This window comes from Phyllostomus discolor, chromosome 1, assembly GCF_004126475.2.
Source record: "Phyllostomus discolor isolate MPI-MPIP mPhyDis1 chromosome 1, mPhyDis1.pri.v3, whole genome shotgun sequence".
Taxonomy (NCBI): Eukaryota; Metazoa; Chordata; class Mammalia; order Chiroptera; family Phyllostomidae; genus Phyllostomus; species Phyllostomus discolor.
Window position 1 is genome coordinate 150,555,692 of NC_040903.2, and position 23,488 is coordinate 150,579,179.

The following is a 23,488-nucleotide window of genomic DNA, read 5'->3' on the forward strand; positions in this document are numbered from 1 at the left end:
AATCAGAGCCTTGTGTGCCTAGTGAAGCCTGACACAAGCTCCAGCTTGCAGCTAGCAAGGGAGACTCATCGCTGTCTGTGTTGTCGGCCAAAAATACCTACCAAGTGCCTTCTTGAAAATTTGTATATCCCTTAAGATAGAATCAGTGGTATTTATCTGTTAGGTTAAACTATTTTGAGACAAAACAAAATAGGCTGATAAGCCTATATTGTATCCCTCACCATACATCCCTTTTAAAGTTTAAGGTGAACATACTGCCACCTTCAAAGCAATGCCTTTTATTTTATTCCAGACTTTTTCAAGAGCAATTTCCTTTTGTGTATATTTTTATTTCTCTTTCTCTCCACCAAGATGGCCAACAAGAAACTTCAGTGTCACCTGCCTGGGCATACCCTCTGCTATGCTGACCAGATAGGTGACTTGGCTGACTTGAGAGATATTTTTGTCCACCAAGTATTAGGAAACTGGTTTGAATCTCAGCTGTGCAAATGTCTAAAGTCCCAGCCAAAAACTTCTGGGGGGCAGTGGGGAAAAAAAATCTCTCTTCCATAAACACAAGCCAGGCTCCTTGATGTTAAATCAGATTTGCTTCTGAAAGGATTGGCATGTCTGATATGATTAGGAAGCTTCAGTTGTGCTGATTATAAATTAAAATTAAGAAAAACAGATTTATCTGGAAAATAAGAAACATAAGGGCACCTCGCTGCACTCCAGTCTTTGTAATGATGCTTTAAAAGTGATGAGTATGGGAGTTATTTATTGTAGGAATCCTAACTAGGCTATTGTATAAAGATTTGCATGCTATCATCCTTGAGTTGAGGTGCCAAAATCAGTTACAGAAATGACAAAAGGCAAACATCAACATGACTTGGAGTATATTCAGCATGCATTTTTCTTTCACTTTCATCAGATGTTCATGTTGGGACCTGGGGGAAGGTGGGGTTAAATGGGCAAATAGCACATAATTTATTGAATGGAACTAACTTATCTGGCCATGTTTTAGGAAATAAATTCATTTAATTTTTTTCCTCTTTTCTCACTTATTTTTGTTATTCTCATTTCCAGTCATTCCCCTGCTCCCTTCCAGGCACATGGGTGCTGATGAGAAATAATCACTGAAGTTGCAAATAGAGAAGGGGAATGTGAGGATATTTCAAAGAGTTAAAATATATGGAGAGCAGGGGTGAAAAGAGGACAGAAGTGTATTGGTTACCCCAAATTAATATATTAAGCGATGTTGTCATTGACACAAATAAGCAATAATTGTTGATCGTGTGGGCATATTTTTAAGAATGGATTAATTTTACCCTTTATGATAAGGTTATAATCTGTTCCTAGGCATCAATATAAAATATAGCTATAAATAGGTATATGTATTCTTAGAAAATCTTCTTGCATCACTAAATAATTAGAGTTTCTTCCTTACAGAAAACTTAATTGTTAAATGAGAAAATTGTCATAACTGTGCCCAACACATTAGCTTATAACTTTTCTGGGAATATAGAAAATACCAGATAACTTCATAGAAACTCTAGGTCTAGAAAGAGCCATGAGTTATTTCTCCCCACCTCCTCCCTCAGATTCTCTCAAGGGTACTGGACAGTAGATAAGGCCACAGGGACTTGTTTCCCCTTATCAGTAGCAGACTATATAGGATATAATTAGTTTTCTTAAACTCAATGCATCAAGGGCCATAGAAAACCTGCCCCCCAACATGGGCAACTTTCTCCTGAAAAGAAGTTTGCTTCTATATAGTCTTCTACCTCTGTAGAGCATAATTTAAGTATCTAAAACAAATTGATAATTTCTGAGTTCCAACTGCAATACTTTGCAAAACCATGTAAGCCTAGAAATGGCAAGACTGCTTTGCAAAACCAGCATATTGCTACTACCTGAACAACCAAAATCCTTATGCAGTCTGTACCTTAAAGTGGCATCCATAAATAAACTTTTGAAACACAGGAATAATTTAATTTATTTATACAATAAATATTTACTAATTGCCTACTATATCAATAAATCCAACTTTATTTTTTCATTTACTCACTTAATGTCATTCATTATGTCAAAATTATTTATTCATTTATTCATTCATTCATTTATTATGCCATTCACTATTTTATGTGCTGTGGATATAGTAATGAACAGAGAAGTAAAAATCCCTGTCTTACATGTGAGCCTCTAGACAAGGTACTGGGAGCAGAGGAGTGAGTAAGATAGGAGGAGATCTATGCCCTCATGACTCTTACAGTCTAATGGACATGGCAGTCAGTAAGCAACTAAAATACATACAGACACATGCGAATATATATGCACATAAAGCAGATAAACAGTGTGAGTGTGTAAAACACAAGGAGTGTGATAGAGACATAGAAGCTTATGTCTAATCTAATTAGATGTAGAGGTAAGTCTTCTTGGCTATGGAAAGATTAAGATTTTTAGAATCTTTCGGAGACTTTTTTCCCATAGCTATAACCAACTTTTTAAAAAGAATACTATTGAAATATAATTCTATCTCATTATTTTCCCATAATAAAAATGAATCAAATAAAATATTTGAAAGGGATAGATTTTTTAAGGATATTTTAAGGACTTTTCTTTCTGGTAAAAAAATAAAAACACAAGCAAACATGTTAATGTATGTTCTTAGTTTATTTAAGCAAATTAGAATGTTTTAAGTGATTATCTAGATGATTTCTAGAATGTTCTTTGAAGTAAAAAAATATGATTAAAGTCTTGGGATCAAAAGGATCAGATTATTGGTCAATATTAGTCATGTACTTCAGATGGATTTTCAGCTACTTATTTCATGGTATTGAAATATATTCAGTATTATATGCAACATGTTTACAAAATCAGGAGTTTTGCCAAAGGTGATTATGTTTCAGTATATAATGTTAAATGATAGCTTAGATGAAAAAGAACTAGTTAAAAACTCTTATACATATGATAGAGTAATCCACTTTAAAAATCACATACATTTTTAAGATGGGAAGACAGTTGGTCATTTTGACATTTTATTCAGATGCTTTGATTTTTCCATAACATTTATTCCTAAAAGCTTTTTTTCTAGTCTAATTTTACTGGCTCAAACAGTAGAATTTCAAACATAATTTAATTGACTGTGTCACTAAATATATTTCACTGTCATAATTTTTCTTAACTTATTACATTTTATATAATGTAAACATGCAAATAATATATGTTTTATTGATCCATGTCATTGCCTATTATTAACAGCAAATAGAGTTATAACATAATTTTATAAATAATTATATATTGCCTTTAATAACAGCAATAAAATTACAAAAGTTAGCTAAGAAATATATAATAAGACATAATAAGACTTAATGTCCTTTGTTTAAAAATTAGACCATAATTTGCCCTGGCCGGTTTGGCTCAGTTGGTTGGAGTGTTGAAAAGGTGACGGGTTCGACTCCCAATCAGGGCACATGCCCAGGTTGCAGGTTCAGTCCCCGGTCAGTGTGCAAAAGAGAGGCAACTGACCAATGTTTCTTTCACATTGATATTTCTCTCCCTCTTTTTTTCTCTCTCTCTCCCTCTCTCTCTTTCCTTCCCTCTCTCTAAAATCAATAAGCATATCCTAGGGTGATGACAAAAAAATTAGACCATAACTTACATTTCATATTCAAGAGTTCCAAATTTGTTTCAAGACCTGAACTTCTACATAACACACAATGAAGGGAAGATTAGTTGGTGTCACTGGATCAAATAGAGGCAAACAAGCTGATGAATGATAAAGAAAACAGTATCTTCCACCAAAGCAAATTATTTTAAACTGAATATTTTTGCTTTGCTTTACAATTACAGAATTTGATAATATCCAACCATTTATTATTTGTCAGTGTATAGATTCTGTGGCATTTTTGTTTTCTTTCCTGTTTGATATTTGTAAAAGCTTGCATGTAAATTTTTACTAGGATTATTATTATTCTTTTCATCTCTCATAATCAATTACTAAATAAATAAAATGTTTCAATAATCCAATGCTTTGATTTAATAGTATTAATAATTTCCAGCTAATAAAATAAATGTGTATGTGAGTAATCAGAACTTTATTATCATCAAAAATTTTAAGTGAAGTATGTATTTACAGCAGAACATAAACAATATAATTCACTTTCACTAAAATATATTTGACATTATTATTAGTGTTATATGTGTTATACTAATATAAATTGATATTGTTTTCTACTACACATCAGGTGTTTTGTTTTGCTCTCTAGAAAAAGATAAAAATGAACAATAAGCTCTTATTTTAAAGAGCCTGTAGTACATGGTGGTATTAAAGAAGGAAATGGCAGTAATTGCAGCTGTTGCAAAGTTTTTGGCAGAAGAAGCACTTGATTTTGAGTCCCCAGATTCTACCTATTATTTACATAACTTCTTTGGCTCCCAGGCGTGTCCATTCTAAAAGCTTTGATGAAGGGGTCCAGGTAAGTGGACCAGCAAGTGAAATCAGGAGACTCATCATGGGTCAGGAGAACAGGGAAGAGCTGGGATTTGGGGGTTCTCATAACAATAAAGGGCAATTTCATTAAGAGGAACAAGGATAAATGAAAATTAGCTAAAAGTCAACGTATGTTAGCCTTTGTTTCTTAAGTCTGCAGTCTGCACAAATCAATATTTGCATGTGTTTGAATATCAGATATCTTAAAATGTAAACTGAGAATATGACATGAATTTATTCATTAAAGTTTCCCTTAAATGACTCTCCCCTTAAAACATAGTACCCATATCTGTCATTTCTAAGTACAGTTGAATATCAGCCAAAGAGCATGGGCTTCATACTCTAATAAAGAAACAACACTAGGCACAATTAATGATATTTACTGATCTTTAACATCGCATTGTTCTAAATCACTGCTACATGAGATATACTAGCACACATTTTATAACTGTTCTCTGTAACTAAGCATTTATCGTAATGTAAATCTTTTCTGCAGACTTTCCAAAGAACATCCACACTGAAGTTGGACCAAAGACAAAATTCTGATAGATAACTGCTCCCCTGAAAACATCTACTATATTAATAAGGTAGCCCTTTCCAATGAAAACATTTGCCTTGCCAGAGAGCACGTAATAACACCTAGTAAAGATTATGTGAAGAGAAGTAAGTGCCCTACCTTACCATTTCAAGAAAGGAATTTACATGGAACAGAGAGAATGTTTTAGTTATCCTTGGACACCTTTGCTTCCTTAATATTTAAAATTGGTGCATACTCTTTACCCAATCTAATTTATTTTTATTTAAAAAATACGTATACAAAGCTTGGATTTCACCCAGTAAGTATTCCTGCAAGTTTATTTTCATAGTATAATCCATCAGAACCTTAAATAACTCTGTGCTGTTATTCTCATTTTTTGGCTTTATTGAATATCTCCTTTATTGAGTTCCTTCCATCATGCCAAAGGAATGATGATTACTGATTATACCTGCTGTAAAATAATTATGTTCAAATAAGTACCTATACCATTTTAGAACTCGTTTAGTAGAAAAGAACAGAAAACCAACCAGAACTAGCTACAGCAAAAAGGAGGAAGGTGACCAAACTTAGGGAAGGTCAGGGAGATATCAGTACAGTGAGAGTCATTTGTTGCCTCTGCTCTCTATGCGTCAGTTTTAATCTTTCTTATTGCAAACTGACCATTTCCATGTAGCCCAGAACATGCCCACTGACAGTTTCCACAGTCACTCTCATAGACTGGACAGCACCAGTCTGATGAGCCCTGGGGAAGGGCTCCAACTGACCTAGTTTGAGCTCTCTGCCACTTCTCAGAGCAGCTGTTCTCAACAGGAGAAATACATTTCCTGAAGAGGCATTTTGGAAATTTATGAGTGTATTTTTGGTTGCCACAATAATTGCCACTTAGTAGGCAGGAGCCGGAGATAACACATGCCCTGCAATATACTGAACAATCCCACAAAATGAGTGTTCCAGCAATCGTTTGCCCAGAGTCACTTCAGTCTCACTTTGTGTTTCCTAGAACAAAAACAGTTTGTGGGTGCACCTGCGCAACAAGTGTGTGTATAATAATATGCATGTACATCATCTAGATGTATCAACACATAACACATTTACCAAGATGGTCTTGTGTTCTAATTAGACAAAAGTGCTTCCTTATTCATGCTGTGCAAGTTACAAAATTGGCTGGATGCCCTGAAATGCAATTTACAGTGTCATATAAGTTATCGCGCTCTGTTCTGTCCTTATTTACCAAGAAACTCCTCCAAACAAAATTGACAAAATGGGTTCTGCTATTTCTTTTGAAGCTGTCTTCTTGTCAATAAAGTTTACACATTTAAATGAATACTACTCTGTATAATTTTCAGATTATATTGCACATTTGCAGCTGGAACAGATACTAAAACTGCCATAAAGTATGCTCACTTCTACACATAACATAACAGCTGTTCTAAGAACCTTGATATTCCACACATTTCCATGTTTTTCTTGTTTAAATGCACATTTTTTTTTGAGAATTTTACTATTGAGGTTAGGGGATCCTGTTTTGGATTAAGATTGAAACAACAATTATGAAATGTGGCACCAAAATATAGTATTAAACTTTGTGGCTGTTCAATAAATATATAAGTTTAATATTAGCAATGTTTAAGGTGATTAAGTGTGAATGTCAGCACTAAGAAGTGGAAATGATTCCAAAAATGCCAAAGACCGAGATAATAACTATAAAGCTATTCACAAAACAAGACTTGCAACCTCAGGGGTGTTATAAAACCAAGGTTCATATGATCATGGCTAAATTATTTATTTACCCTTTGTTATTCATAAAAAAATAGTACAAATAATGATGCCTAACCAATGGAGTTCTTTTGGAAATTGAATGTGATTATATATGAGAACATTCTTAGTACAATGTAATTACTTGGTCAGTTTGATGGATTTAAATCTTTGACTAATAAGCCCTTCATTCATGTGTTATTAACACCTCAGCTATATAGCTACAGGCTTACCCCACAATGAAGTAAAGTGTGACATTCATCAGAAGCAGTCATTGAAGGCCATCTTCAAATTTGAAGTCCTAAGATGACTTCAGGAGACTCTCAAGATCACCACAAAACTCACCCCACAAAGCATTCTGTCATCAGAGGTCTTGAACATGTTCTCACGCTTCCTTCCAATCATTGAGAAACTTGAATAGGAAAGATTCGCTGGCGGATAATAACAATAATCATATTATAACTGCTGCTGTAAACTGAGTACTCCTGAATTCCTGAGCGTTCGGAGATCATCCTTTCCTTTGATATCCAAAAAAATCATCATCCTACTACTGTATAACTGCAAAAATTCTAATCTTCTTACAAATATTCCTGCATTTGCCTAAGGGACAAATTCCATATCATTATTCAAACTAAATTTCTGCTCCTAGTTTTCTCCTTGAGAATCTCTAGTTATATCTTTGTCTCTCTATGCTTCTGTGATCCCTAACCCCAAATCAAGGATTTGGTTTGCCATAAAATGAAAATGAAGATTGAATTTCATCTATTCATAACTCATGTGTACAAAAAATGTTTTCCAGAACTCTGTTGGTAGAAAGGATATATCAGTGAACGTGCAGGCAGTTCCTGACTTCCTGGAGTTCATACCCAATTAGGATATACAGATATTAAACAAAGAGTTGCATGACAATTTAAATAGTTTATTACAGTTGCAATACTTCCCCAAAATATACAAGGTTTTGTGAAAATATGTATTAGAGACTTAGTTTAATCTAAGGACCAGAGTAGACTTCTCTGAAAAACTGGCAAACTGAAAGTTTAATTAGGAGCTGAAGTTACCCAGGGAGAGGATAATAATTATAGTCATAGATAACTGCACTTATGAAGGTAATGAAGTAGGAAAGAATGTTTGAGGAGACTTAGGAAACCAGTGTGCATTAAGACACTGAATGAGGGAACAGTGGGATAAAATGAGGCTGTAGTAGGGGGCAGGACCAGATCATGGAGTAACTTATTTATCACATTAAGGGTTTTGGTCTACATAAAAAAAAAGACAAGCAAATTATGATTATTTACACTGGAGTGTGGCATAGCTATTATAAAAGATTACTTTGTATTTATAAGATATGTAGAAATCTGTGTACATAAATTTAATTGTGTATACTCAGTTGGGAAAAACATGCTTCAAATTTTGCCATCAAACAATTGATAATAGTTTTCTGTTTGACTGCATAGAATCAAGGCACTCTTGCTCTTTCAGAGGAATCTAATATGTGAAAAGCAGAGGGGAGGAGGTATAACAGGGAAAGAAGGGGAAGGAGCAAGCCAAGGAACATGAATAGAGGACTCGTGGACACGGACAATGGAGGGAGGGGTTGACTGTGGGAGTAGGAGGGTGGGGCAGGGGAGACCAATGGGGGAAAATGCAGAACAACTGTAACTGAACAATAAAAAAAGAGATAAAAAGGAAATGTTTAAAAAGAAGAAGAATTCCATATCTTAGAGAACTCTACTGAAAGGAAGTACTATGAATATTAAACAAGTGACACAATAGTTTAAGAACTGTTAGAAATTATTTCAGTGTATTCAAGTGTTAAGTGAGGGACTTATGGGTTCAACTCTGACAGGATAAAAGCTTGGAAATCTTTATTCTGTTTTTCCCATAAGAAAAAAGCTGAACAGATGAAAGTCAGCTCCATCAGAGAACGGAGGTCCCAGGGCGCACAGGCACACCAAAATCTGAAGGCCGAGCCAGACAACCACGGTCAAGATCTGCCCACCTGGAGCTGCAGGTGTCTGTGCCATAAACTGGCAGAAACACTTAAGTAGTAATTTTGCAGGAGGCTGAGTCTGAGGCTAGTGTGAAAGTAAGAAACTTCTGGGGGCCATTGTTTTAGGAGAGCTCTCACACACTTGTTGGCTTTACCCCCGGGCACCCACACAGGTTCTCAGAGTAAATATCTGAGAAAAATTTCCTTTTGGCTTTGGCAAAGAGAGAAGAGTAATCATTGTAAAATATTTCCAGAACCTTCTCCATTAGCCTTTTCCATAACAAAGACCTACTTTCCAGAAGAAAAGACTTTGCTGGAACCTTCGTTCAGATAGAAGAAAATTCCTCTTATTCTAGCTCCCTCCAGATTTCTCGTTTCACCCAAGAGGAAGGTGGAAACCATGGTCAACAGTGGTGAGGTCCCCAAGGAAATAGATTGGGCATACTGCAGCCAGAAAAGAGAGTAGGAGACAGAGTAGAAAAGTTACACCACTGGAGAAACACCTGGGCAGGTCACAGCCTTGGGAAACATGCCCACCAAAATATTGAGAGATAACTGGAAGAATATAGAATGCTTTCTCTTCCCTATAATTAACAACCATAGTAATAAAATCATAGCAGACTACAGTTTTAAAAGCTACAAGAACCATACTCTCTCTGACGAGGAGTACCTGGGGATATCCTAAATCAAGAGGAAAGGCAAAAACAAGGACACAGAAGATATCTGAAGCCTCTGGCTCCTATAGCAAACTTTAGCACAACCCAAGGTCTAGTCAGATTCACACAAATCCTCCCCTAAAAACCTGCTTACCTCAGTTCTTATTACCCGATTCAAGATGTCTAGCTTTTGACAAAAAAATTAACAGGTACATCAAAAGGCAAAAGAAGACAGTCTGAGAAAAAGAAATAACCTGAACTGGGCTCCGATATGACATCAATTTTGGAATTATCAGACCCAGAATTTAAAATGACCATAAAAATATATTAAGGACTCCGATGAAAATGTAGACAACATTAAAAAAAACAGATTAGTAATGTAAGAGATATGGAAACTCTAAGAAATAGGCAAAAAAATTTAGAAATAAAAAGTGTAGTAGTGTTACAGGGTGCAGCCAAGAGGAGGGACCCCAAATGGGCATTTGAAATGGGGTCCAGAAGTTGAGGTATCCAGGAGATTTTAAGATGTCTTCACCCCTTCCCCCACAGGTGTGAGTTGGGGGAAGGGGCACACAGAGCAAGAACATACAGGGCAGCTTTGCAGCTAATCCATGGCATGGTCATTTAGCATACCTATAGCCTTTGGCTGGTCGCTTAGATATGCTAAATAGCTATGGCCATGCTCTGGGCCAGGGGGATGGAAAGGGACCCCCTCCCAAGATGTGACTAGGGGACAGGTCCCCCCGAGTTCAGCGCCTGTGTGGGAGCTCAGAGAAGATTGGCTCCATGACATGGGGTCACACCTGTCCAGACCCACAATGGCGACCAGAAAAGCAGAAAAGAACAGCAGATTGAGGGCAAGTGTGGCCCAGTGTGGGAGGAGTCGGAAATGGGGCTGCAGAGGAAGGTTGGCACAGGGATTTAAACCTAGACGAGGCAGCCACTGGGCAGGGGGAGAACCATGAATCTTTAGCAGAGTGGGGACTCCTGCAGCCGTGTGAAAGAGGATCACCATGCGGCTTTAGCAGAGAATCACCACTCAGCTTTGGCAGAGTGGTGACCCCCTTCCCCACAGCTTTGTGGGGAGAACCACGTGGTTTTGGCTGAGTGGGGACTCTCGTGGCCCTGGGGGAGAGAGAACCACGGGGCTGTAATGGTGGAGAGAGGACCACGTGCCTTTGCCAGAGTGGGGACCCTTGCAGCATTAGTAGGGGGAACTACCACCCGGCTTTAGCAGAGATCCTGGCAACACAGCTGAGGGTGCTGGGAACCCAGGGAGGTCTCCCAGTTGAGATGGATTACTGAGAAGAACCGGGGAACTGCCTGAGCTACAGACTTCTATTTCCTTTCCTGAGATACGGAACCCCAGACTGAGCAAGGGGGGAAGGAAGGACTGTGTATGTTTGTGGGTGTTTTAAGGGATTTTAGGATTTTGATGAAGATATTAGGTCACTACTTTAAGTCTGTACAGAATTAAATAAACATTTCCTTCCCTTTTCACAAATCTCTGGCATTGAGAGACATCTTTCCTATAGACGGTGGACATAATGGACCTGGGGGTTTCTTTCAGTAATAGTATATCTTCCCAGGCCCCCTTTGTTTGTTCTGTAACAGTAGAAATAAAGGAAGTGTTCAAAGGGTTCATCAGTAGACTTAACATAGCTGAGGAAAGAATCAAAGAACATAAAGAGATCAACAGTAACTTCCCAAACTAAAATGCAAAGATAAAAAAAGAATGGGGTGGGATGAGGGAGAAGACAGACATCCAAGAATTGTGGGAAAATATCCAAAGATGTAACATATGCATAATGGAATATAAGAAAAGAGAATGAATCAGAAGAACTATTTTGAAGTAATAGTGGCTGAGAACTTTCCAAAATTAATGACAGGCACAAACCCCAGTTCCAGGAAGTTCAGAGACCACAAAGCAGGAAATACAAAAACACACACCAACACCATGGCCATAGAGTATTTGAATTATTGAAAACCAAAGACAAAGAGAAAATCTTGGAAGAAATTAGGGGCCAGCAGGAAGAAATACTTTACTTAGAGGAAAAAGCTTAACAATTACAGTGGACTTGTACAACTGGCAAAAGTTAATTACTTCTCTATATGTCACCAATAAGCAATTAAATTCTAAAATTTAAAAAATACCATTTATAATAGCACCAAAAGTTGAAATACTCAGGTATAAGTCTAAATGTGTGTGTGTGTTTGTGTGTGTGTGTGTCTGCATAAATGTCTCATAGTTGTTTTATCCACTCATCTATTAATGGACATTTGGCTGCTTCCATATCCTGACAATTGTAAATAATGTTGCAATGAATATAGGTATACTGATGTTCCTTCAAATATATTCCCAGAAACGGGATCACTGGGTCAAAAGGCAGATCCATTTTTAATTTTTTGAGGCACCTCCATACTGCTTTCCACAGTGGCTGCACCAGTCTGCGTTCCCTTGTTGTTTGTTGATTTATTGATGACAGCCATTCTGACAGGTATGAAGTGATACCTCATGGTAGTTTTAATTTGCATTTCTCTGATGATTAGTGATGTTGAGCATCTTTTCATATGTCTACTGACCATCTGTGTGTCCTCTTTGGAGAAGTATCTATTCAGTTCTTTTGGCCATTTTTAATTGGGCTATTTGTTTTTTGGTGTTGAATTCTGTAAGTTCTTTATAAATTTTGGATATTAACCCCTTATCAAATGTATCAGCAAATATGTTCTTTCATTCTGTGGGTTGTCTTTTTGTTTTGTTGATGAATACTACTCAGCCGCAAAAAAAAGAAGAAAAATTTACCCTTTGTGACAGTATGGATGGGTCTGGAGGGCATTATGCTAAGTGAAATAAGCCAGTCACAGAATGGCAAATACCATATGATTTCACCTATGTGGAATCTAATGAACTGAACTAACAAGCAAGATAGAGACAGACTCTGAGAGCATGCTGACAGTTAAGGGGGACAGAGGGAGTTAGAGTGTGGAGGGACTGAGCAACAAGGAAAAAAGACTTGTGGACATGGACAACAGTGTGGTGATTGCAGGGAGGGGAGAATATAAGGGGAGTGAATAGTAATGGAAAAATACAATAAAAAATAAATATCTGCATAAAGAATACTAGAAAACACTGAAGAAATTTTTAAAAATCCTAAATAAATGGAGAGATATTCCATGGTTTCTTTGGAAAATTCTAAATTGTGAAGATATTCGCCTTCTCAATTCGATCTATAGATTTAATGCAATTGCAATAAAAATTCCAACAAGCCATTTTGTGTATATCAGCAAGCTCATTCTAAAGTTCATATGGGAAGCAAAACACCTAGAATAGACAACATAATACTGAAAAACAAAGTTGGAGAACTGACATTCCAGGACTTCAAAACTTACTATAAATCTACAGTAATCAGGAGAATGTGGTTTTAATTTTTAAAAAATAGACACATAGATCAATGGGACAGAATAGAGATCCTGGAGATAGGCCCATGCAAATATAATCAACTGACTTTTGACAAAGATAGGAATGGCAGTTCAATGGGAAAAAAAAGATAGTTTTTACAAGAAATGGTGCTGGAACAACAGGACATCCATATAAAAAAAAAACAGACTAACTAAATTTAAATACTTTTATGGACTGAATGTTTGTGTCTCCCCAAAACTAAATGATTCTAAATTATTCAGAGTAAGAGAATGAGAGAAAAACAACTTTTGAATTGATATTATTTTATGGAATAATCTTACTTATTTGAGCAACTGGATATAGATTAATTAATTACTTCATAATATGGCTAAATTCTGGAACAATAAATTAAGATGAAATGCCATAAGTCTCTTAGTTTAAAATAAAAGATGAAAGATGTAAAGAATTAGGGACATAGATATATTAGGGTAGATTTATCATGTGTCATGTACCTTCCAATAAACAAATTGTATCCTCCAAAAGAATCTAGAAAACTCTCAAAGGAACCAATAAAGAATATTTTTAAAAATCCAGGAGATCCTGTGGAGTGCCTTCAGGCATTTCTGCGTCTGAGGGTAAAAGTAAATGAAAGACTACTGAAACTATATAGCTGTACTGCCAAATAGCTGTTTATTTAGCATTTAATTAACATTAAATAGAATTACATATTCAGTTTCTCTGTCTCATTAGCCTCATTTCAAGGGTTCAATAGCCATATGTGGGAGAGTTCCAGCCAAGATGGAGGCGTAGGTAGAAACCCTTTGCTTCCTCACACAACCAAAAGGAGGATAACAACCAATCTAAAATCAATAAACAACCAGAATTGCCAGAAAATCAAACTGCATGGAACTCCGATAACCAAGGAATTAAGGAAAAAATCAACCAGAACTACCAGACGGGTAAGGTGGACCATGTAGGCTGACTTAGAAAAACTGCAGTCAGGCAGCTGAGGGGCGGGACTGACTGCCAGCTCAGCACAGCTTCCCATGAGGGACTGACTTAAGGGGAAAACTGAGACTCAGAGCTGGCTGTGGGCTATGGCTGGGGTTGCTCCAGTGGGAGATACTTCCAGTCTGACACGAGAGTCTGTTGGAAAGTGTGCTAGAGACAAGCAGGCAAGCTGCACTGCTCCCTGTTTGGCCCCACCCACACAGGCAGTGCACCAAAGAGGGTTACCCGGTCTGGGTGAATACCTAAGGCCCTTCCCTTTTACAACCTATCAGCTGAGCCAAGACAAAGAAATATGGTTGAAATGAAAGAACACAGCAAAACCTCAGAAAGAGAACTAAGCAATGAGGAGATTGCCAACTTATCTGATGGAGAATTTAAAACCCTGGTAATCAAAATGCTCACAGAACTGATTGAGGTTGGTCGAAAAATGAAAAATACTGAAAGTGAAATAAAGCAAAATATTCAGGGAACCAACAATGACAAGAAGGAAACCAGGATTCAAAGCAATGATTTGTAACAAAAGGAAGAAATAAATACCCAATTGGATCAGAATGAAGAAATGAGAGTCCAAAAAAATGAAGAGAGGCTGAGGATTCTCTGGGACAACCTGCAACATCCCAATATCCAAATTATAGGGGTGTCAGAAGGAGAAGAACAACAGCAACAAATTGAAAATTTATTTGAAGAAATAACAAAGGAGAATTTTCCCAATCTGACAAAGGAAATAGACTTCCAGGAAGTCCAGGAAGCCCAGAGAATCCCAATGAAGTTAGACCCAAAGAGGAACACACCAAGGCACATCATCATTAAGTTACCCAAGATTAAACACAAAGAGAAAATCCTAAAAGCAGAAAGAGATAAGGAGACAGTTACTTACAAAGGAGTTCCCATACTCTGCCAGCTGATTTCTCAAAAGAAATCTTACAGGCAAGAAGGGGCTAGAAAGAAGTATTTGAAATCGTGAAAGGCAAGGACTTAATCCAAGATTACTCTATCCAGCAAAGTTTTCATTTAGAATGGAAGGACAGATAAAGTGCTTTTCACATAAGGTCAAGTGAAAAAAGTTCATCATCACCAAGCCCCTGTTATATGTAACATTAAAGGGACTTACTTAAGAAAAAGAAGATAAAAAATATGAACAATAAAATGACAACAAACTCACAACTATCAACAAATGAACCTAAAAGAAAAGAAAAACAATGAAAACAAAAACTAAGCAAACAACCAGAACAGGAACAGAATCAGAGAAATGGACATTGCATAGACAGAGTTCAGTGGGGAGGGGGAAGGGAGGAATGGTGGGGAGAAGTTACAGGAAAGAAGCATAATTAGTAGGCATAAAATATACAGGGAGAGATAAAAAATGGTATAGGAAACAGAGGACTCAAAGAACTTATATGTACAACCCATGGACACACACTAAGGGGGTGGGAATGCTGGAGGGTTGGGGGGGCAGGGTGGAGGGGGGATAAAGGGTGAAAAATTGGGAAAACTGTAATAGCATAATCAATACAAAATACGTAAAAAAAAGCCACATGTGGGTAGTAGCTTCCATACTGGAAAGTTTATTTGAATACTTGGTAGAGTGTGTGGAAATAGATTCAAAATATGACAGGAGAGAACTTTTTATTGCATTATTTTTCATTGCACATGTGGAACTGTTACAGAACACAACAATGGGGGGGCCTGGGATGATATACTATTACTGAAAGAAGGCCCCGGGTCCGTTATGTCCGCCGCCAGAGGAAAGACGTCTCTCAATGCCAGAGATTCGTGAAAAGGAAAGGAAACGTTTATTTAATGCTATACAAACTTAAAGTAGTGACCTAATGTCTTTACCAAAATCCCAAAGTCCCTTAAAACACCCACAAACAGACACAGTCCTTCCTTCCTTCTTCCCCCTTTGCCCAGTCCGGAGTACCGTATCTCAGGAAAGGAAATAGAAGTCCATGGCTCAGGCAGTCCTCTGGTTCTTCTCAGTTAGTAGTCCCTCTCGACTGGGAGACCTCCCTGGGTTCCCAGCACCCTTGGCTGAGTCTCCGGGATCTCTGCTAAAACCAGGTGGTGGTTCCCCCTTCTAAAGCTGTGGGGGTCCCCACTCTGCCAGGCCTTGTGGTTCTCCCTCTCTCAGGGCTGCAGGAGTCTACACTCCGTCAAGTCCGCGTGCTTCTCCCTCTCAATGCAGTATAGTTCTCCTTTCTAAAGCAGCATGGTTCACTTCCTCAGGGCTGCCCATGGCAGAACTCGTATCCTTCCAGCTTTACTGGGCTGCCATCATGAGTCTGGGCAGGTGTGGCCCCATGTCCTGGAGCCAATCCTCTCTGAGCTCCCACGCAGGCGCTGTAACGCAGGGGACCTGCCCCCCCCCCCCAGTTACATCTAGGTGGGGAAGTTACTTCTGGGTGGGGAAGTTACTTCCATTCCCCTGGCTTAGAGCTGATCACAGCTACTTAACCTATCTATGCAACCAGCCAAAGGCTATAGATATGTTAAATGACCAACCCAGAGGTTAGCTGCAAGGCTGTTGCTATGCAAAACAGCTCTCAATGGCCCTGCTCCATTTGTCCCTTCCCCCAACCCACCCCCCTGGGTGGGGGGGGGGAGGTGGGGGATGGAGACATCCCAAAATCTCCTGGACACCTTAAGTTCTGGACCCCATTTCAAATGTCCATTTGGGGCCCCCCTCTTGGCTGCACCCTGTAACAGAACCATTGGTTTCCTTATCCCAGAAGGCTCTCTTAGACAGCACTGCATAGAGGTAGTATCATCAAGGGCCCTTGCTCCTCAGGAACAAAGATTTGGGATGTCCCACTGGGTAAGAATACCAATTAGATCATAAATTGGCTAAAAGCAGAGGAAACATAAAAAAAGGGAATGAAGTCATACATACTACTTAGACCCTCATTAATAACTCTAGAAACAAGTTCTGTAGCATCTACACAAACTTTTTGGCTTATTATTCATATATAGTTATTTAAGCTAAATATGTCATTTTCCTTTCTTTTTCCTTCATAATTAAATGTAAGGTATGTTTATTGTTAAACATATTTTAGTTCACAAGATACAAAATATTAAGATCAGATGGTAGAACAATTCAGAGATAATGACCAGTACTCTTAAACTTAGACTTGAGATTTAATACAGTTGATTATAAGAGTTTATTTACTGTTCTTTTAGAAAGAGAGTAAATATTTTTTATTGCCCAGAAATGATGTCATTGTTACTGAAACTTTTCTCTTTAATGTAAGAATGTTTTGGGGAACATGGTACATGGGACTGTTGGCAAATGAGGTGGGAAAAGACATTTGTTTCTTGGCTGCTTATAATTTAAAATCCTTATTTGTAGCACATTCCAAAATAGATGCAGACAAAAGCCTAGTATAAAAGTGCAAAGCAGTTACATGTGCTTTTCCCCACCCAATCAGAAGTGCCTTTACCTAGAAATTTAAAATCCTATGGAAATACATTCATGGCATAAGGAGCGCTATAATTTACTTTTTGCTTAATTAACTGGAATTTTTTTTTTCTGTTGTTTGCTCCAGTAACACTGAATAGATCAGCCTTCAAAATAGAATTACCTAAAAAAGTTTGTGAAACTAATAAGGTTCTTCCTTGATATCAAAAGTGTCCAAATGCTCTCAATATGTTTCCAGAATATAAATTTACTTTGGTTCATGTAATTTTATAAAAGAAGGACACACAGCCATCTATGGAGAAAATAATACCACAAAACCAAAAAGCAAAACAATCTTTTTTAATTATAAAATATAAGGAATTACTTCTCAAATTGAAGAACATGATGAAGGACTTGGAAGGAAATTCTTCCTTGTCCTTAGCAACCATTTCTGAATGCTAACAGTGGACTCTGGAGAAAAGAAAAATGTTATATAATCATTTTTAAAGAGAGAACTTAGCGAACACATTGTAAAATCCCCAAAAGAGCATTGTAGAGCAAAAGGCAACAGACTCAGGTGGACCCAAATCTCCATATACCATAGAGCTAGTTCATTGTTGACAGCAAGAGTATCCAGTCTTTTTCTTTGAATCTTCATTAAAATCTATATACATTTAAATCTATTTGAATCTAAAGCTATAGCTTTATAGAAAAACATGCCACAAATAAGCTTAGAAGATAATCATCTGCTTTGATTGTGATATTGTTTGTGGGTTAAGAATTAGACTGGATTCAGCTAGGTGGTTCTTCTGGTTTGGGCTAAGCTCATTGATGTATCTGATGGGATAATGTCGGTGACTGGGCTGTGTGTATCTCATCATCTAGCAGGTCAGTCCAGGTATACCTTCTTGGTAAAGGTAGAGGGATAAGAGAAAGAGCAGATATGTGATACACTGGAAGACCTCAAGAGGCTTGGACTTAGAACCAGCACAGTCAGTTCTATTGTAACCCACTGATCAATAGAAATCACAGCTTACCAAGGCTCGTCTAGATTCAAAGGATCTTGATGAGTTAATATACAGGGACAAGTGGACATTTGGGATCGTTTTTGTATTTATTCTTACCACATACTTATAGTTAGATCAAAATTTTACAAAAAAAAAAGAAATAGAGGAAGGTATTAGCCTATAAAACAAAATTTTGCAAACCTAACTTGCATTATCGCAGCATTGTAAGGACAGATATATAAAATATATGAGATACCAAAGACAGAAAAACTAGATTAAAGTCACTAAAGGTAATTGGTGGCAAAGCTCACACCCATTTTATCTGAGTAAAAGCAAGTAATTGGTGAGATGAGAAGTGCTATTTAACACGTAATGAAAGGTTTTTGTACCTAAACAGTAGAATAATATAGTGAGCAAGAGTGAAATATTTCAGTGTGCTTGATTAACTGGAAAATTCACATTGAAAGCAAATGTCAAATTAAGACTAGAAAGAGAAATAACACTTACCCTTCAAACAAAAGCCTGTGATCTATAATATCAGAAAAAGATGAGGGGAAGAATATCACTTTCTCAGTAGGATATTTTTCTCTTTTTTTCCTTTATTTTTGTTTCCACAAGTAGCATTTCTTTTAAAAGAAGACAATCTAATTTACAAATTGTTATATACCTAAGAATAATACTTAGGCACCACAAAAGAATACATAGACATAAAAATCTCAACAGGCAAAATTCAAATTTGCAACCAGAAAAACACAAGGATTTATTTTTTGACTCTGTGGCTATCGCTGTGCTACCTTCAAGGCAAAATAAAATTCTCATCTAGAGTCCAAAATGTTAGTTAAATCCTAAAAATGCAGCAAGAAAAATATGAAGTAAATTTTTAATTATTATTTGGTCACCCTTTAGAGTCTCTAAACAATGTGCTTCCTGTATTAGCTGATTATTATAAGTCTTTAAGTTTCTGGACTTTTTTTTTCAATCAATCATTATATCTGATTTTCAAAGGAAATATACAGCAGAAAATGAAGCTTCCCCTGCCACACAGGTCATGATAACCACCAAATACATGTTATTTCATTTTTATGAGTTGAAATAAAGGCATAAAACACTCAAAACTTGTTTTTAACCAGAAGATGTTCTGAATTAAGAATCTTGATAAATACCAGTCATTTCCATCTTATAAATTCTGATATTTTCCCATTTGATAACTTTTAATAAATGGTGCAGCATATTTCACCAAAACCTAGAAAATAAAGAAATAATAATGAAATATGATGTCTGAGGTGTTATTATGTTTAAGGGAAGATTTATGCCTTGTTGTCTTTCATTTTTAATTTTATTTTTATACTCAAAGGGGTAAGAGTATTAATTACCTGAGCTGAAATAAACTTTCTAGAAATGAGGTGTCCAACACTGAGCAACAATCTTCAGAAAATAATATCTCTCATCCTGAAATGATTCAGTGTGAGTGGGTTGATAATAAAAGCCTGGTTCTTGCTCATGAGTGAAGCATCTACCGGTGTCTATTCTCACTTTCAAAATCACCCACTAGGGTTTATGGATGGCAAAGACATAAATGAGAAACTTGCTCTCAGAGGCCTGGTGGGTTTGTCATGAAGCTTTTCTATATAAATAAAAGAGACACTGAGAATGGAAATTACATTATTTTTAGTGCTGTGTTAAAGGGAAAGGTCGAGTTAACCCCTTAAGAATTCAACGAGCAACATGATGTACTATGTGTCCAGCAAAGCAATCCCCGAATGGCCCTCACGGACATCTGGTGTAAATCATCCATCTTTTTGCCCCATTAAAATCAGTGGCACCTCATTAAAACAGTTCAGCAGCTGAGCGCACACATTATTTGGTTTTCAAGGAGTTAACGGAAATAGCTATAAGGATCAGGAAGGTTTTTGTCTTCAAGTGTTCATAGTCACCCAGACAAAGAAGCTAGTTGAAGCATTTCAAGAAGATCTACTTTCCCTGTCAAGGTGAGAAAGGTATAGCCATTTTTGAAATGGGATTTTTTAAAAAATCATCTCTATCTTCTGCAGCCCCTCATATTGCTGGCAATTACATCTTTTGGGGTCTGATAATTCTCTGGTCAGTAACAGTGCTGTCACTTGTACCTGAACCTTGACCCAAAAGACTCAGTGAGTTGCTGAGAGGATATTTCAACCAAACCAGATGAGTATTTTTGAAGTGTTACACTGTAGTGACCCCAATCACTCAGCCTCCGAGGCAGGGAAGTTTGGTGTCTAGGAAGCAAGGACCTGCACACTTTCTTTGCCCAGAGTGACTTAGGGGCACAACTGGGTTAAGTCATTCAGTCCTCCTCTGAATCTGCCCTTCCTACGTTCCCTACCTTCCTCCATATTTCTTTCCACTCCCTTGCCAAAAATCTAAAGGCATGTCTACTCTGGCCTTAGAGAGGCCACTAGGTCAGCTTTTTGAAAATCACCTTTAAAAACACCTTTAGTGGATCAGTAAAAACAGTGGCTGAAAATAGCCCCAGTGTCATACACTATGCTGCCTGCTACACAGAACCACGTGCTCATAGAAGTATCCACACACCTACATTTTCACAAGGCAACCCATATCAAATTCAGCTATAAACCATCACCTGCTACTGGATAGAGTAAGAACTATTTTTTAACCCTGATTACACTTTTTCAATGAGTTTAGTGTTCTCCTTTTAAAAACAGTTAATATAGGTAAGCAGTTTCAGTAAAAAAACATAAAACCATTTGTTCAACTAAATGGATTGTCAGTTTAGTTAATTCTGTAGCTCCATATAAACATGCCCATGGTCTGAAATTCTTTCAGCTTTAAGAGAAAAATCCTTTATGCTTATTAGTATCTGCAAAATTCTACCTAATGTCTACACATCTATACATGGGATGTACTTTATAACTACCATGTTGTATCCATCAAATTAACAATGTTCTAATAGTAACAGTGATGTTTTTGTGAGTGCAAGAACTTCCAGTCACTGTTAGAAAAGTATAAATTGGTATACATGTTCTGGAAGATACATAAATGTATCAATATCTTATAAACATGCAAACACATTGGTCATCAAACCCACTTTTCAGAATTTTTTCTATTGAAAATATTTAAGAATATGTGTCAGGCCTTATGTACAAGGTTGTTCATTATAACATTGCTTGTAACAGTTAAAAAACAGTTATAATTTAATTTCCCAGCAAAGTTGGTGAAATAAATTATGGTATATTCATGCAACAGATTATTATGAAACTATTAAAAGTGGGGTTGTAGTATAACAATCATATACAAAAATGACATGTTTATAATTTTGGCAAAAAAAATCACAAGAAATTTCTTTTTAAATATTTTAGTGTATATTTGTGTATATATACACATATTAGATAACTACACATGTATATTCCATAAATATATAATGGCATATGGGTGTCAAGATTATAAATAGAATGTATTTTCTTCTCTGCTTCTTTGTAAATTTTCTACTATTAACAGGGGTGTCATTGGTGTCTTGACAGTTGCAGAAAACCAAACTAAAACTAGCTTATACAAAGAAATTACAGTTGGGGGAACAGATAACTGAAAAGTCAGATAAGGCTCTTTCTTGGCAAGTTCCCATCTTTAAAATGGAGGGGTTTTGTATGTATGTGCACAATGAAATAATATCACAAGCAGGAGTGAAATACTTCAGTGTGCTTGATTAACCGGTTAACTCAAAAGTAAGTATCTGTTTTGCCTTCTCTTTTCTATGCTCTTCTTTTGTGCTGTTGATCCTTTTCTCAGGCATATTCTACCTTGGCAATGCTGAAGGCCTGTGCTTTTTTCAAGGCCAGAAGGGAAAACAGAGTCCATGCCCCACATTCCAAGCACAAGTCTTACGACTCCCCCAGACTTAAAAGTTTTCAAGTGCCCACCCCAAACCCATTCCCTGTTAAATGATGTCATTTAATGTGCTGATGGCTTAAACAATTCAAGATCATCCCTAGAAGCTGTGTGTGGCACTGATCTCATGCAATCCACTCAGCTCCAACTATCAAGGAGGGTAATTTATTTTCTACAGGATATTAAGGTGCTGCTCCCAGAAGAGATGGAAAAGATCTTGGGGTGAAAAATATAAACACCCCACTGTGAACATATAGGATATTTATAATATTAGAAAAATAAAAGTTACTATGTGAAAAGGTACATTTTAGTCTTACCAGCCCATCTGGATCTGCAGGACATAAAGCGGTTCCCCACTAGAACCAGGCAGGCAGCCTCCTGGAGCCAGCCCTCAGGAACACAGTGGAGGCATTACAGTTACTCCGTTATTTGGACTGTACGCATCTCTCTGCATTTCATGGTTTAAGCTTTCCCCAGAGTTCCTCACCCATGCCCAACACAGGGAGTGCCTCATTTCCAGCATCCCCGTTTATGCTATCCCAATCAACAACCCCCAGAGCTTTCTCATAGCCTCTGAAAGGACCCACATACTCAGATACTCCAGCTAATGTCACTGACATCTCTCTGGCTTGAGCACACAATGTGTGTCAGGTGAAGATTATCTCTAATTCTAGCAATGACCCTACCAGGTAGTTATTATTATCCCCTTTTATAACTAAACAAAGGAAAAGTGGCTCAGAAAGTTTAAATTTTCAGCAAATGACACAGCCAACATCCAGTCCCAGCTTGTTCAGAATCAGCCTTGCTGTGACCCCATGATACATGCTCCCCTGGGTGAGTCTTGCACCCAGACCAAAGACTCCAGAGCTAGGCAGCCACAGTCCTTGTTAACGGAAAGGATAAGGGAACTTTTCCTAATTTATATCTCCATTTCACCAAGTGAAATAATTAAGACATTTAACTCTTTCTTAAGAAGTCTTTTCCTTTCAGAATCACTTAAATCTCTGTCCCTATTACTCTGTTCAAAAGTGTACCTTTGGGTTTAGCTGTCTATATAATTATAATTTGCAGCATATTCGTGATGAATACCTATACAAACCACATCTGGTTTTGAGCTTTTAGTGCTCTTGAAGAAAATGTCCTTCTTTTTGGGTGGGGAAGAGGGGTGGGATAAATTATTTTTTGTATTAGAATATGCAGCCCAGACTTAAGGGGGAAAAAAACTGGAATCAGGATTACAAGGATAGCATGGACCAAGTCGATATGGGTTGTGGTGAAAATATGTATTCAGAAAATATATCTTCATATAATTATCAAACATGATAGAACATAGGGTGCCTAGAGTGACATATTATAAGTCAGAACATTGGGATTTGTAGCAGTT